The following is an 11,127-nucleotide window of genomic DNA, read 5'->3' as shown; positions in this document are numbered from 1 at the left end:
ATCATTAAAAAGGGGAGGGGTCACAATAAAAAAGGAAGATATTTGATCCAAGGAAGGTTGAACTTCCTCACAGATTCATTTTTGTCATTTTTACAACAAACTTTGACAAGAAAGCCAACACAGTTACCAAAAAAATAAAAATAAGGAGAGTTAATTAAATATATTTATTCTGTGATGTTGGCTCATAAGTAAAAATATATATTCTATCAATAAAATATGTTACTCGGGATTTATTTTTTTATTTTTATTTCAAACTATCTCCCCCCCCCCCTTTTGTTGTATTTTTCCCGTCTCTCCCTCCCTCTCTCTCCATTTTATGTCACTTTTCCTTTCTCGACGGGTCAGACGTTTTGATATTTTCCAAGCTCACTTTTCAGTCTTCACTGTTCAATGAATCGGTTGTTTCTAAATTCCACTCTGTGCACTCTCGTCTAATCATTTGTTTCCAATTTTTCCTTGATCGTGATTCAAGAAATCCATGCTTCTCCACCCAGGAGGATAAACAAAACACACGATCATTTCAGAGTAACTGATTCGTTCTTAGGATAATCTCTCTGATCTAATGTGTTGGGTTTGGTCATATTTCACATTGCGTAGATCTGTTATTGTGCTGCAGTCAAGCGAGAGAGGACTGGGCGAGGGTCCAATGTTTGCTGTCGTGTAGCACAACGATTTGGCCACGTGCATACGTAGATACCTCCGACCAACTCTACAAGCAGCAAAATCCTACCTCTTCACTGTTGAGGCCCCTAGATACTGGAAAGTCTTCTCCTCTAATAGCTTTTTCCCTTGGACTTTGGAATTCTGTTTTTGTTTCCTGCTTCGCTAACTGCATTCACCTGTAGAAGTTTAAATGTAATGTGAACGGACATCTCACTGTTCAACTATTCTTAGTCCCCTGTTAGAAACGATCTAAAATAGTAGTCCCTTACGTCCAAGTGGCAATATGTCTTGTTTAGGGTAAAAAAAAAGTAAAAAAAAAAAAAAAAAAAAAAAAAAAGTACCATCTTTTTGTCAGGACAACTGTCAATAGGATGCACTTGTTGAATGAATCTCCTGCACTTAAAATTGAGGTTCGGGGTTAACGCAGCGTGGATGCGCGTATGTAAATGCATCGGAAGTGACGTCACCGGTGTGTGGTGGGAAAGGACTATGTAAAAAGAAAGGCAAAGATCTTGACAGGGGGGGGCGAGATAACGTTCGAAATCTCGGGAAAGACGCGGAGAACGTTCTACATCATGTAGGTGATGTCACGGCTGTAACGATGAAACAATAAATTTCGCTATACAAACCAAAAAGCGAGGTGTCGGCGTTATTTGTATTTATATAAGTATCTCCACGGCTGTGTGTAAAACGTCATCATTTCGTGTGTTTGGGTCAATTTCTATGGATGGGCATTCACGTTATAATAATTAATGGAAGTAACTTAAGAAACAATATAAGACTTACCTTTTGTAAAATAGATAGATTTTTATTAACGAACTACACAGACAAGAATTAATAAAGTAAAATTAATTTAAACGTCTTCTGTTGACACTTATGTATCTTAAGATAATGCTGCTTACAGGCCTCCGAACTTTTTGGGGGAAAAAAGGCGCAAAACATAAGGATCAATGTAAATAATAAAACCAAAACAAATTTTTTTAGGTCGATTTCTGATTTGCAATTTTTATTATCTCAATAGTCATATATACTCTTATATGAATATATATATTTTTTTATTATGGGAAACTTGTTATTAAAAAAATCTGTTTAAACTTCATATCGCATAATATTTGAATTTAATATAATTTAAAGCTTTTTTAAAAATAGTTATGTCTTTTGTTGTAATTCAAATTGTAATGCCGAAAAAAAATATAAAGAAAAAGTGTTTTTTTTCTTTTTAAACATAATAATATTGATTTTATGTCCAATTTTATTTACAACTTTAAGATAAGTGAAATAAATAACGGGATTATATATATATATATATATATATATATATATATATATATATATATATAGTCTTTGAAGTTTTTAACCTTTAAAACTATACAAAAAAATATTTTTTATCATTCGTTAGAAAACTATCTAGTCAGTAATTCATTTAATCACCTGCAATCACTGCATCAACTCGCTCTTGAATTTACTATAGTACTAATAATTTATTTTTTAAGGGATCATCAGTTGTTTACCATGAAACACTATATATATATACACACACACACATATATATATATATATATATATATATATATATATATATATATATATATATATATATATAACTATTTTTTAATTATTTGATCTTTTCAGCGTTAAAAATTTTTGAAATTTTTATCAACCTACATTTATTTTGTTTAGTTTTCGTAACATGAAATATAGAAGGGGGGGTAGAATACAAAAAAAAAAATATTTCCTCTAATATATTTATCGAAACCTACTTTTATTTTGTAAGTTTATTCAATAATGAATAAATATCGAAAGTTTTAGGAAGATATGACTATTATTTGATTCTTGCTAGATTTTTAAGACATGGGTATGTTTACGGCTTCATAAACGTCACTCCATAGGAACGTTATTTTAAAGCGTCGATAATTGTCTCGCATTTTCATTATTTTTGTATGCTGTAAAAATTAAAAAAAAATATTAACAGTTTATTTGAAGAAAGCTTCTTCTCTTAAATGGTAAAAAGGTTAGGATGATAATATTAAATTATATTATAATTACATTGTGTTACATATAGGGAGGGGGGTAAAATTGTGGCGTGCGTTGGAGGTAACTACTGTTCTTTTGTCCACTTTTCGACTTGAGGCCAACACGTGTGTACAAGCGTACAATGTTACATAGTTCAGATCACTACAACTTCTGTGGACCAACAATGAGCACAAGTTACACTGTATCGAATTGCATCCAATACCCTTCCGGCACCCAGAACAAGGATATCAACCAGTTTCTTAATGATTATAGCAGAGTCACACGCTATTACTTTGATTTTAGGTAAGTTTACTCTCAAAACTTGTGGCCTTAATACTGCTTTTACAAATTTGAGTAGTAGTAGTAGTAGTATAGTAGTAGTAGTTGTTGTTGTTCACTTTTTTTATTGTCATATGTGTCCAAAGAAAAATGAAAAAGTTCCAATTAGTTCGTTGCATTAAAAAATAAAGTCCTATTTTTTATTTGTGTGATGATTTTTTATTATATTTCAATATCAAATTAAAAAAGAAAAGTATTTTAAGTTTTTAAATAGATATTTTACAATCGACATTTGAAATAAAAATATTGAAAGGATCATTTTTTTTTTTTTTTTTTTTTTGAGTGAGTATGCACACCTCCATTTTGTCATTCTTCACTCTCACGAAAGCAACCGCCATTTTGAATTTAATTTTAGAACACATTTGAAACAAACGAACAAATAAATGCCCGTATATTTTTTTTTTAAACAAAAAATCAATAACTTATTATGACAATTATCAATGAAAAAGGTGCTTGCAAACAAAAAAATAAATAAATAAATAAATAAATAAAGTCTTTTCCATGGGGCCGCTAACAAACTGTAATTAAACCGGGAAGAGGGGCTTTTCAATTTCTTTTAAATTTACAATTATATTATCTTTGTTCAAATCAGGAAGTGAAAACATTCAGAGGGAAATTGTAAATTTTTGGGTTTTATGCTATTTTTTCTTTCTCTATTCTTCTTTTCATTCTTTTTATAGTGATAAACACAAAAATGCCAAAGTTCCCATCATGTTTAATAACTGAAGTCATTTTTATGCAGATTCCTTTGTAGAATGAAGATCTTGGATGCAAAAAGCCATTTATTAGGGGTTTATTGTTTATAGGTCTTGTCACAAAGTATCAATAAATTAAATAAAGCACACACACACACGCGCGCGGGCGCGGAAAAAAGAAATTGATTAAAAGAAACAAAAATATATCGGTAAACAAGTTTTTTGGCACCTCACTATTTCCTATAATCTTATAATTACCTCATAACAATCACCTCATTATTTCCTATAATCCTATAATTACCTCATAACAATCACCTCATTATTTCCTATAATCCTATAATTACCTCATAACAATCACCTCATTATTTCCTATAATCCTATAATTACCTCATAACAATCACCTCATTATTTCCTATAATCCTATAATTACCTCATAACAATCACCTCACTATTTCCTATAATCTTATAACATGACAATGGCTGCTTCGTTGTTGTTGTTATATCGAGCAATATTGATAATGCATTGCAACTTCACCCATCAAGTTCCATCTTTGTTGTTGTTGACTTTAATGCTCATCATTCTGTCTGGCTCCTCCATTCTAATCGCACAGATCTAGTTTTTGTGAAATCCGTTCTAACTTTTCTTTCTCATGACTTGTCCCAAATTGTCACCTTCCCTTCAAGCTTTCCTGATAATGACCGCCATCAGCCATCCTTCTTGATCTTTTTCTCACTTTTGTTCCTGAATTTTCTCCTATACTCGGGTCTGATTACGCTGTTGCTGCTGTTGAAATTGACTTTGCTGTTAAACGTCTTCCTATGGAAAGGATGAATTAACTAGCGAGGGCTAACTGGGATGGACTTCACAGCTTCCTATGTGACATTCCATATCTTTGGTATGTCTAAATGATGCTGCAAAGGAGGCTAGTGACTGTTTTCTTGTTAGAATTGATACCTTCATTCCTCATCGTGTCTCAATCCAAACCTCATTCTCCTCCCTGATTTTCATCTATATGTGCTTCTACCATCGCCCATCGTAATCATTGCTTCAATCGGTATCGTCGGGATGGTTCTGAAGCTTCTACAGAAGAGTTAGCAATGCTTGTAAAAGAGGGATTTCTGAGGCTAAGTCTAGCTTCTCTCAAAAGGATGGCTCTCATGATTTTTGGAGAATCAATCATTCTATCATAGTATAATTAATAGTGATAATATTCCTCGTCTATTTAATGATCTTCAGTTGATTTCATTTTATAATTTTGATCTTTTCGCTCGACTTTTTGCTGACACTTCTTCTATCAAGGATTCTAGTGCTGTTCTTCTGGATTTTCCTTTGAAAATTGTTAAATCTCTTGATTGTATGATTATCACTCCAAAGATAGTTGCTAGAGTTCTTTCTGATCTTGACCAGTCTAAGACCTGATTAAATTCCTGTTGTACTTGAACGTTGTGCTCCTGAACTTTCTTCTATTCTCTCAGAATTATTCAATCTCTGTTTTATCGAAATCTTGTTTCCCTTCTTGTTGGAAAGAGTCCTTTGTTGTCCTTATCTTTAAAAATGCTGGTGATCGATCTGACCGAACTATCATCCTGTTATACTTCTCTGTTATTAGCAAAGATTTTAAAAGGTTGGTCAACAGTAAGCTTGTTCATTTTCTGGAAAGTTTGGGCATCTTTAGTAATGTTCAGTATGGCGTTTGTTGCTTTCGTTCAACTAATGATATATTAACTGTTGTAATTGAGTGGATCTGTCGGTTCATGGATAATTCAGGGGAGGCTATTGCCCTTATATACCCCCCTTAGTTTCTTTGAGCCTGCCTAGAATTCAGCCCTATTTAGAGATCGACCTGCTTGTTTTCAAGCCAGAAAGCAGTGGGAAGTTTATCATCTAGAGAGGGTTGGGAGAGTCCTAGCAACATTTTGCGTTTTATTTTTTTGACTTTTATCTCCCACCCCACGCCAAGGAAATAAACAAACAAACAACAAACAATCGCCTTCTTAGAGTACATATATTAGATCCATTGCGCTTTCTGATTCTCGTAAAGTTGGATCTCTATATCGTTCTAAACACTTTCTCACACACGTTGCTATTTACTGTCTCTACAAATCTATTATCAGACCATGTATGGCGTATTGGTAGAATAGTTGGACTCATGAATCTCTGTCCAATTTGAAAGTTCTTGATAAGGTGCAGAAACATATCTGCAATTTAATTGGCCCCACTCTATCTTCTTCTCTGTAACCTTTCTCTCACAGACGTGATTTTGCTAGTCTCAGTGTTTTCTATAAATACTATTATGATATGTATTGTTCAGAATTGTTTGATCTATTCCTTGCTTCTTTTGTTCAATTTGATGAAAACCGGTTTTCTTTTTTTGTTGTAGACTATCTACTAGTTGGCCAGATGTGTACAAATCCCAAGAGCGATAGGAGCCTTCTATTATGTCTGAAAGTGAGACAATGTTCAATGAGTGAGATCAGGGATGCGCCACTGTACAACTCATGCTCTCTACTGATCTGAGTTATGACAACAAAACCATTGACAGCACCCTCAAAATGCAAATCCAGACAATTCAATGCTTGAAGGTTCAGCTCAATGAAGTTTCCAGCCACGGTTATGGTCTTTGGTATGGTTTCAAGTGAGGGCCATATCATGCTACCTCACATCTTCGAAGTTGACTTGAACGTCAACACCAAAATGTACCTGGATGTGCTGAAGAGTGTGGTGATCCCTAGTGTAATCAGGTGGCCACTGGCAGGCCCTGGGTGTGGCAGCAGGACTCGGTGGCAGCTCACAAGTCTAAAGAAACCCAAGCTTGACTTCAGAAGGGGTGCTACGACTTTGTACCCTTCTCCCATTGCCTTCTCCCATTGCCCTCCCACTTCCCCTAATCTGAACCCACTGGACTACCTTGTTTGGTCATATGTTAAGAACATCACCAACATGACCTCCCACAATACCAAAGCCAGCCTGATCGCCGTCATCCGCCTCAATCGAGAGTTGATATGTAAAAACATCATCTGTTGCTATCAAACACTTCATTGCTTCAAAATTTAAATCGTTGAAATAGTAATGGATGCACTGCCAAACGTTTTACAACCGCAATCATAAAGGAATGTCTCAGATTAAATTACAAGTAAGTGAAAATCGTCATTATCATAATCGTCATCATCATCATCAGTTTAACATCTGCTTTACATACTGGCATGTGTTTGACGATTTTAGAAATTGACTTCCAAACTATCCTACGCCTGAGAAGATTTTTTTTTATTCATCCCTCTTTCTTTCAAATTTATCTACATCGTTTCCTCCCATGCATTCCTTAGTCTTCCCCTGCAAACTGACCCTGCTACCTCAGCTGTTCTGCATCTGCTAACCGAAGAACTCTCATACATTCCTACAATGTGACTAAACCAATGGAGTCTCCTGTTCTGCACACATCTTTCTATGCAGTCCAGATTTAATCTGCATCCTAGGTTATCAGATCTCAGCATGCAGTATATTACTTTCCATTATTATCAAGATCAAAGTGTGATATCTGTTCTGTCCTCAGTTAGAGAAGGAAAAATCTTTCTTGGCATGACCAATTTTTTCGTTTCATCCAATGTGCTCTTCTTGGAGGATCTAAATATCCTCACATCAAACATCCCTGGGGAAGAAGGAAGGGTTGAATAGACACAGTATATGTTTGTTTGTTTTCTTTCATAGTATATCAACCCTCTAATTATTTAACACCAAATCTAGTAATTTTGAAAACGGGTTTATGCTTTAAGTTTTTTTTTATATCTTTAAATATTTACTCATGGTCTTTGCTTTCGTTATTTTGTAGAGGAAAATTGTTGTTTTTGTATTTGACTTTGCAGAACATGATTGAGTTTTGCAAACGGAAAAAGGAAAAACAATAGCATGAATGTTTGATCCAATTAGTTCAGGAAGCCAATACCTTCGGACAGCCTGATCTGATAGCATCGGAGTGCTGCAGTATATAGTAATAATCAGCTTCATTATATTATTTAATAAGAAAATGTAGTCGCCAGCATAACCACCCTGCTCTCACTTTGCAAAGGTTTTCAAGATAGTTATATTTAACAATAAAAAAGGGCACTATAGACATATGTTATGATTAATATTTGTAAAGAAAATACTAAATAATTTGTGTTAAGAAGAGCTGCGAGCGAACTAATGTCCAGGCAAGCAGGAAGAACAATGGAAATTCCAGGAAAGGTGACCTAGGCTGCATCCAGGTAAGCAGGAAAAGAACAATGTGTCGGTCCCAGGAAAAGGTGACCTAAGCTACATCTAGGCAAACGAAAATAAACAATAGAATCCCCGGACATGTAGCGACCTTGATCTATGACGCCAATCGGTCATGGGTCAGACCGAAAACCAGCAAAAGTGCAATAACAAGCTGGTGAGATATCAATAAAAAGAGGAGAGGAACAAAGCAACAGGGAGACAGCCAGAGAGACGGACAGCTGCGGGACACAAATTGACACAGTTTGCGACCCCCCCTACCACGAACCCCCCCCCCCACCGCTGTCATTGTGTTGAAGAGTGTATATTAAATATATCGTAAAATAAACTAAGTCTTTTTTATAAACAAAGTGTCTTGTATTCATTGATAAATGAAATAACTGTCCATTTAATCGCTAGATGATCACCAACCAGACATATATGTAACGTTTGCATATTAAACAAAAACATTAAAAACAGAGACAATTTTATTATTTCAATTCTTCGGACTATTGTACTCATCTGTAGTGTTATTTTCACAAGGTTTGACCTTCTCCATGCATGCCTTTTAAACTAAAAAAATCTTTCTATCGAACTCTGGAATCTGTATGGAATTTCAAACAGAACCCAAAAGTCCTATAGCGTAGTGGATAAAGTACTTGGTACTTCAGTTTTGAAGTTGCACTCTTCTGGAGGTTGAACGTTCAATCATCAGCATGAGTGATACTCAAAATACTAATATGCAAGTTACTTATGACGTCTACCTAGTCATAGCTGATGGAACAAGAACATGCTACCTTTGTGGATTTAATAAAGAGTTTTGTTCAAAATTCCATGCAAATTCTAGAGTTCAACAGAAAGATTCCCTCGTTTGACAGGAAGATTCTCAAATTCAACAAGATACACTTGCAGAAGGTCGGACGTTACATCGACTGAACGCTTGTAAAAATAACATTCAAGATAAGGACAATAGTCTGAAGAATTCAAATAATACGAATAATAAATCCTCATAAATATTTGAAATCTTCATTTCTGAATTTTTGAAATTCAGAAACGAAAATTTCAAATATATATATATATATATATATATATATATATATATATATATATATATATACTAGCAAAAGTACTCGTCGTTGACAGAGTTCAAAAACAGCCTACAGAAAATGGACTCTGATTTATTAAAGTATGATAGGTTATGAAAAGGAAGGGTTGTAAAGAGATAGCTTCGAATTTGGGGGTATCAAAACCAAAAGCAAAATATGATGAAAGTAAAAATAAAATAGATAAACCCCATAATTTATTATACCATATCTGTTCACACTGAAACACTTATCACAATATTCTGTGGATCTATATTAAAAAAACCTTGTTAAACTTTGTGACATATTTCCATTCTATGGAGGTCAGGCACGAATCAACACCCCATAACTTTATTATACCATATTTCTTCAAACTGAAACATAATTATCAAAGTATACTTACGCAGATAGATATGAAATGTCTTTATTAAAGTTTGTGCCTATTTTCATTCTATGGAGGCCAGGCGCGAACGCAGACCTCACAATTTTATTATACCATCCCTATTTAAGTTAAAACATACTTATCAAAGTATTATTATGTACCTCTATATCAAAAACACTTGTAAAGGTTTTTGTTTTTTTAAATTTTTTTATTTCCATACTTTGTGGACCAGGCACGTACGCAGACCCCACAATTTTAATGAATCATCATTATGCCAGATCAAACATACCCATTCTTGTGTCTCGATACATCTTTTATCATTATATGTGATCAGTTTTCTATAATAGTCAACCATATAGGAGCCTATTCGTGACCAGGCACACACACACAGACGTTCAGCTTACACACACACACACACACACACACACACACAAGAAAAATAATGTTTAGGACTCCTGGCTGATAGGAATGCTCGTGTCACATGTGACTGCTTATGTTAGGTCATGCAGGAGTATTATTTAATATAATAAATAAATGGAAAAAATGAAACAATTGAAGTAACGTCTGCTCATTTCAAAACTTAAAAAAAAAAAATGAATTTTAATCAGCGAGTGAAATTCTTTGTTTGAAACTCCTACCAATGTGGCTTCGTAATTGAATCGGAAGTTTCTCTTTAACTAAAAATGAAGAGAGAGAGAGAGAGAGAGAGAGAGAGAGAGAGAGGGGGGGGGAGATGAAAAGCCAACAATTGCTTTATCATGGAAGACTAATTATGTTTGCAAGAAGAAAACGACGGCTGTCTCTACTTCAACTCTACCCAACATCATTAAACCCACATTTTTGAGCCGTCGGTTCAAGTAGAACTTTCTAACAAGCAAATGCAAGTTCGGCCTAACAATGTGCCTGCAAAGGATTTCTTAATTTGAGATCCGATTGGATTTTGAAGTAATAGCGTATGTGGTGGTTGGGTTTGTCGTGTATGGGGGATAACAAGTTTTGATCAAATACCTCGTGTTTTCTTTGATCCAAAAGGTAAAACTTTTGGATGAAAACCACCTTCCGAAAAAGGTTTTAAATTAATTGGAAACACAGTATAACAACAAAAATCAAGCTACACATTATAACCATCTGTAGGCTAGGGTGAGTTGTCTCCCATTAGTACTCTCGAATGCCTATGCTTCATCTTGGATTTCTGTTCAACAGAAAGAGACAAGTCAATTACCTTTTATTATCGAATGTTGCAATTGAGTATTTAACCAATCTGGAAGGAAAAAAATAACTTATCTTTTAAAGAAATCTGGCATTGTCTTGGAGTTAATGTTTTTATCACATATTTTTTACTACTTTAAATTTTTGTTTTCTTCCGTGTCATTTTAAAATTTCTAATTAAAAATGTTTATATATATATATATATATATATATATATATATATATATATATATATATATATATATACTAGCAGCCTGCCCGGCGTTGCCCAGTCATAAAATACGCATAAATATTATATTTTACTACAAAAACTGAGGCATGTGCATGTGAGTATTGTTTTTTCTAAACAGTTCACTTCTTGTAAGTAAGCATAATATACTCTAGCTGAGATCCATACCAAAACCTAGACAGTGAGTCAAGTACGATTACCATTAGATTAGCTTGACACTATCTTTACAAAGTGTTTTCAAACCTACTTATTCTTAAAGAAGCTCTCATGTTTTACAGTTGCGC

General features: G+C 34.1%; 1 long non-coding RNA gene across 1 annotated transcript in view; it reads left to right on the top strand.

The window, feature by feature from the left end:
* The first annotated feature begins 2,708 nt into the window (after nt 1-2,708).
* LOC145287871 (uncharacterized) overlaps nt 2,709-11,127 on the top strand; it is a 194,787-nt gene continuing 186,368 nt past the window's right edge. Inside the window, exon 1 of the long non-coding RNA XR_013869221.1 lies at nt 2,709-2,979. This is a non-coding gene — a long non-coding RNA (uncharacterized LOC145287871). The remainder of the gene's footprint in view (nt 2,980-11,127) is intronic.

This window comes from Euprymna scolopes, chromosome 11 (genome assembly GCF_053919585.1).
Source record: "Euprymna scolopes isolate OS-2025 chromosome 11, ASM5391958v1, whole genome shotgun sequence".
Lineage (NCBI taxonomy): Eukaryota > Metazoa > Mollusca > Cephalopoda > Sepiida > Sepiolidae > Euprymna > Euprymna scolopes.
This window is presented reverse-complemented; position numbering and strand designations above follow the sequence as displayed.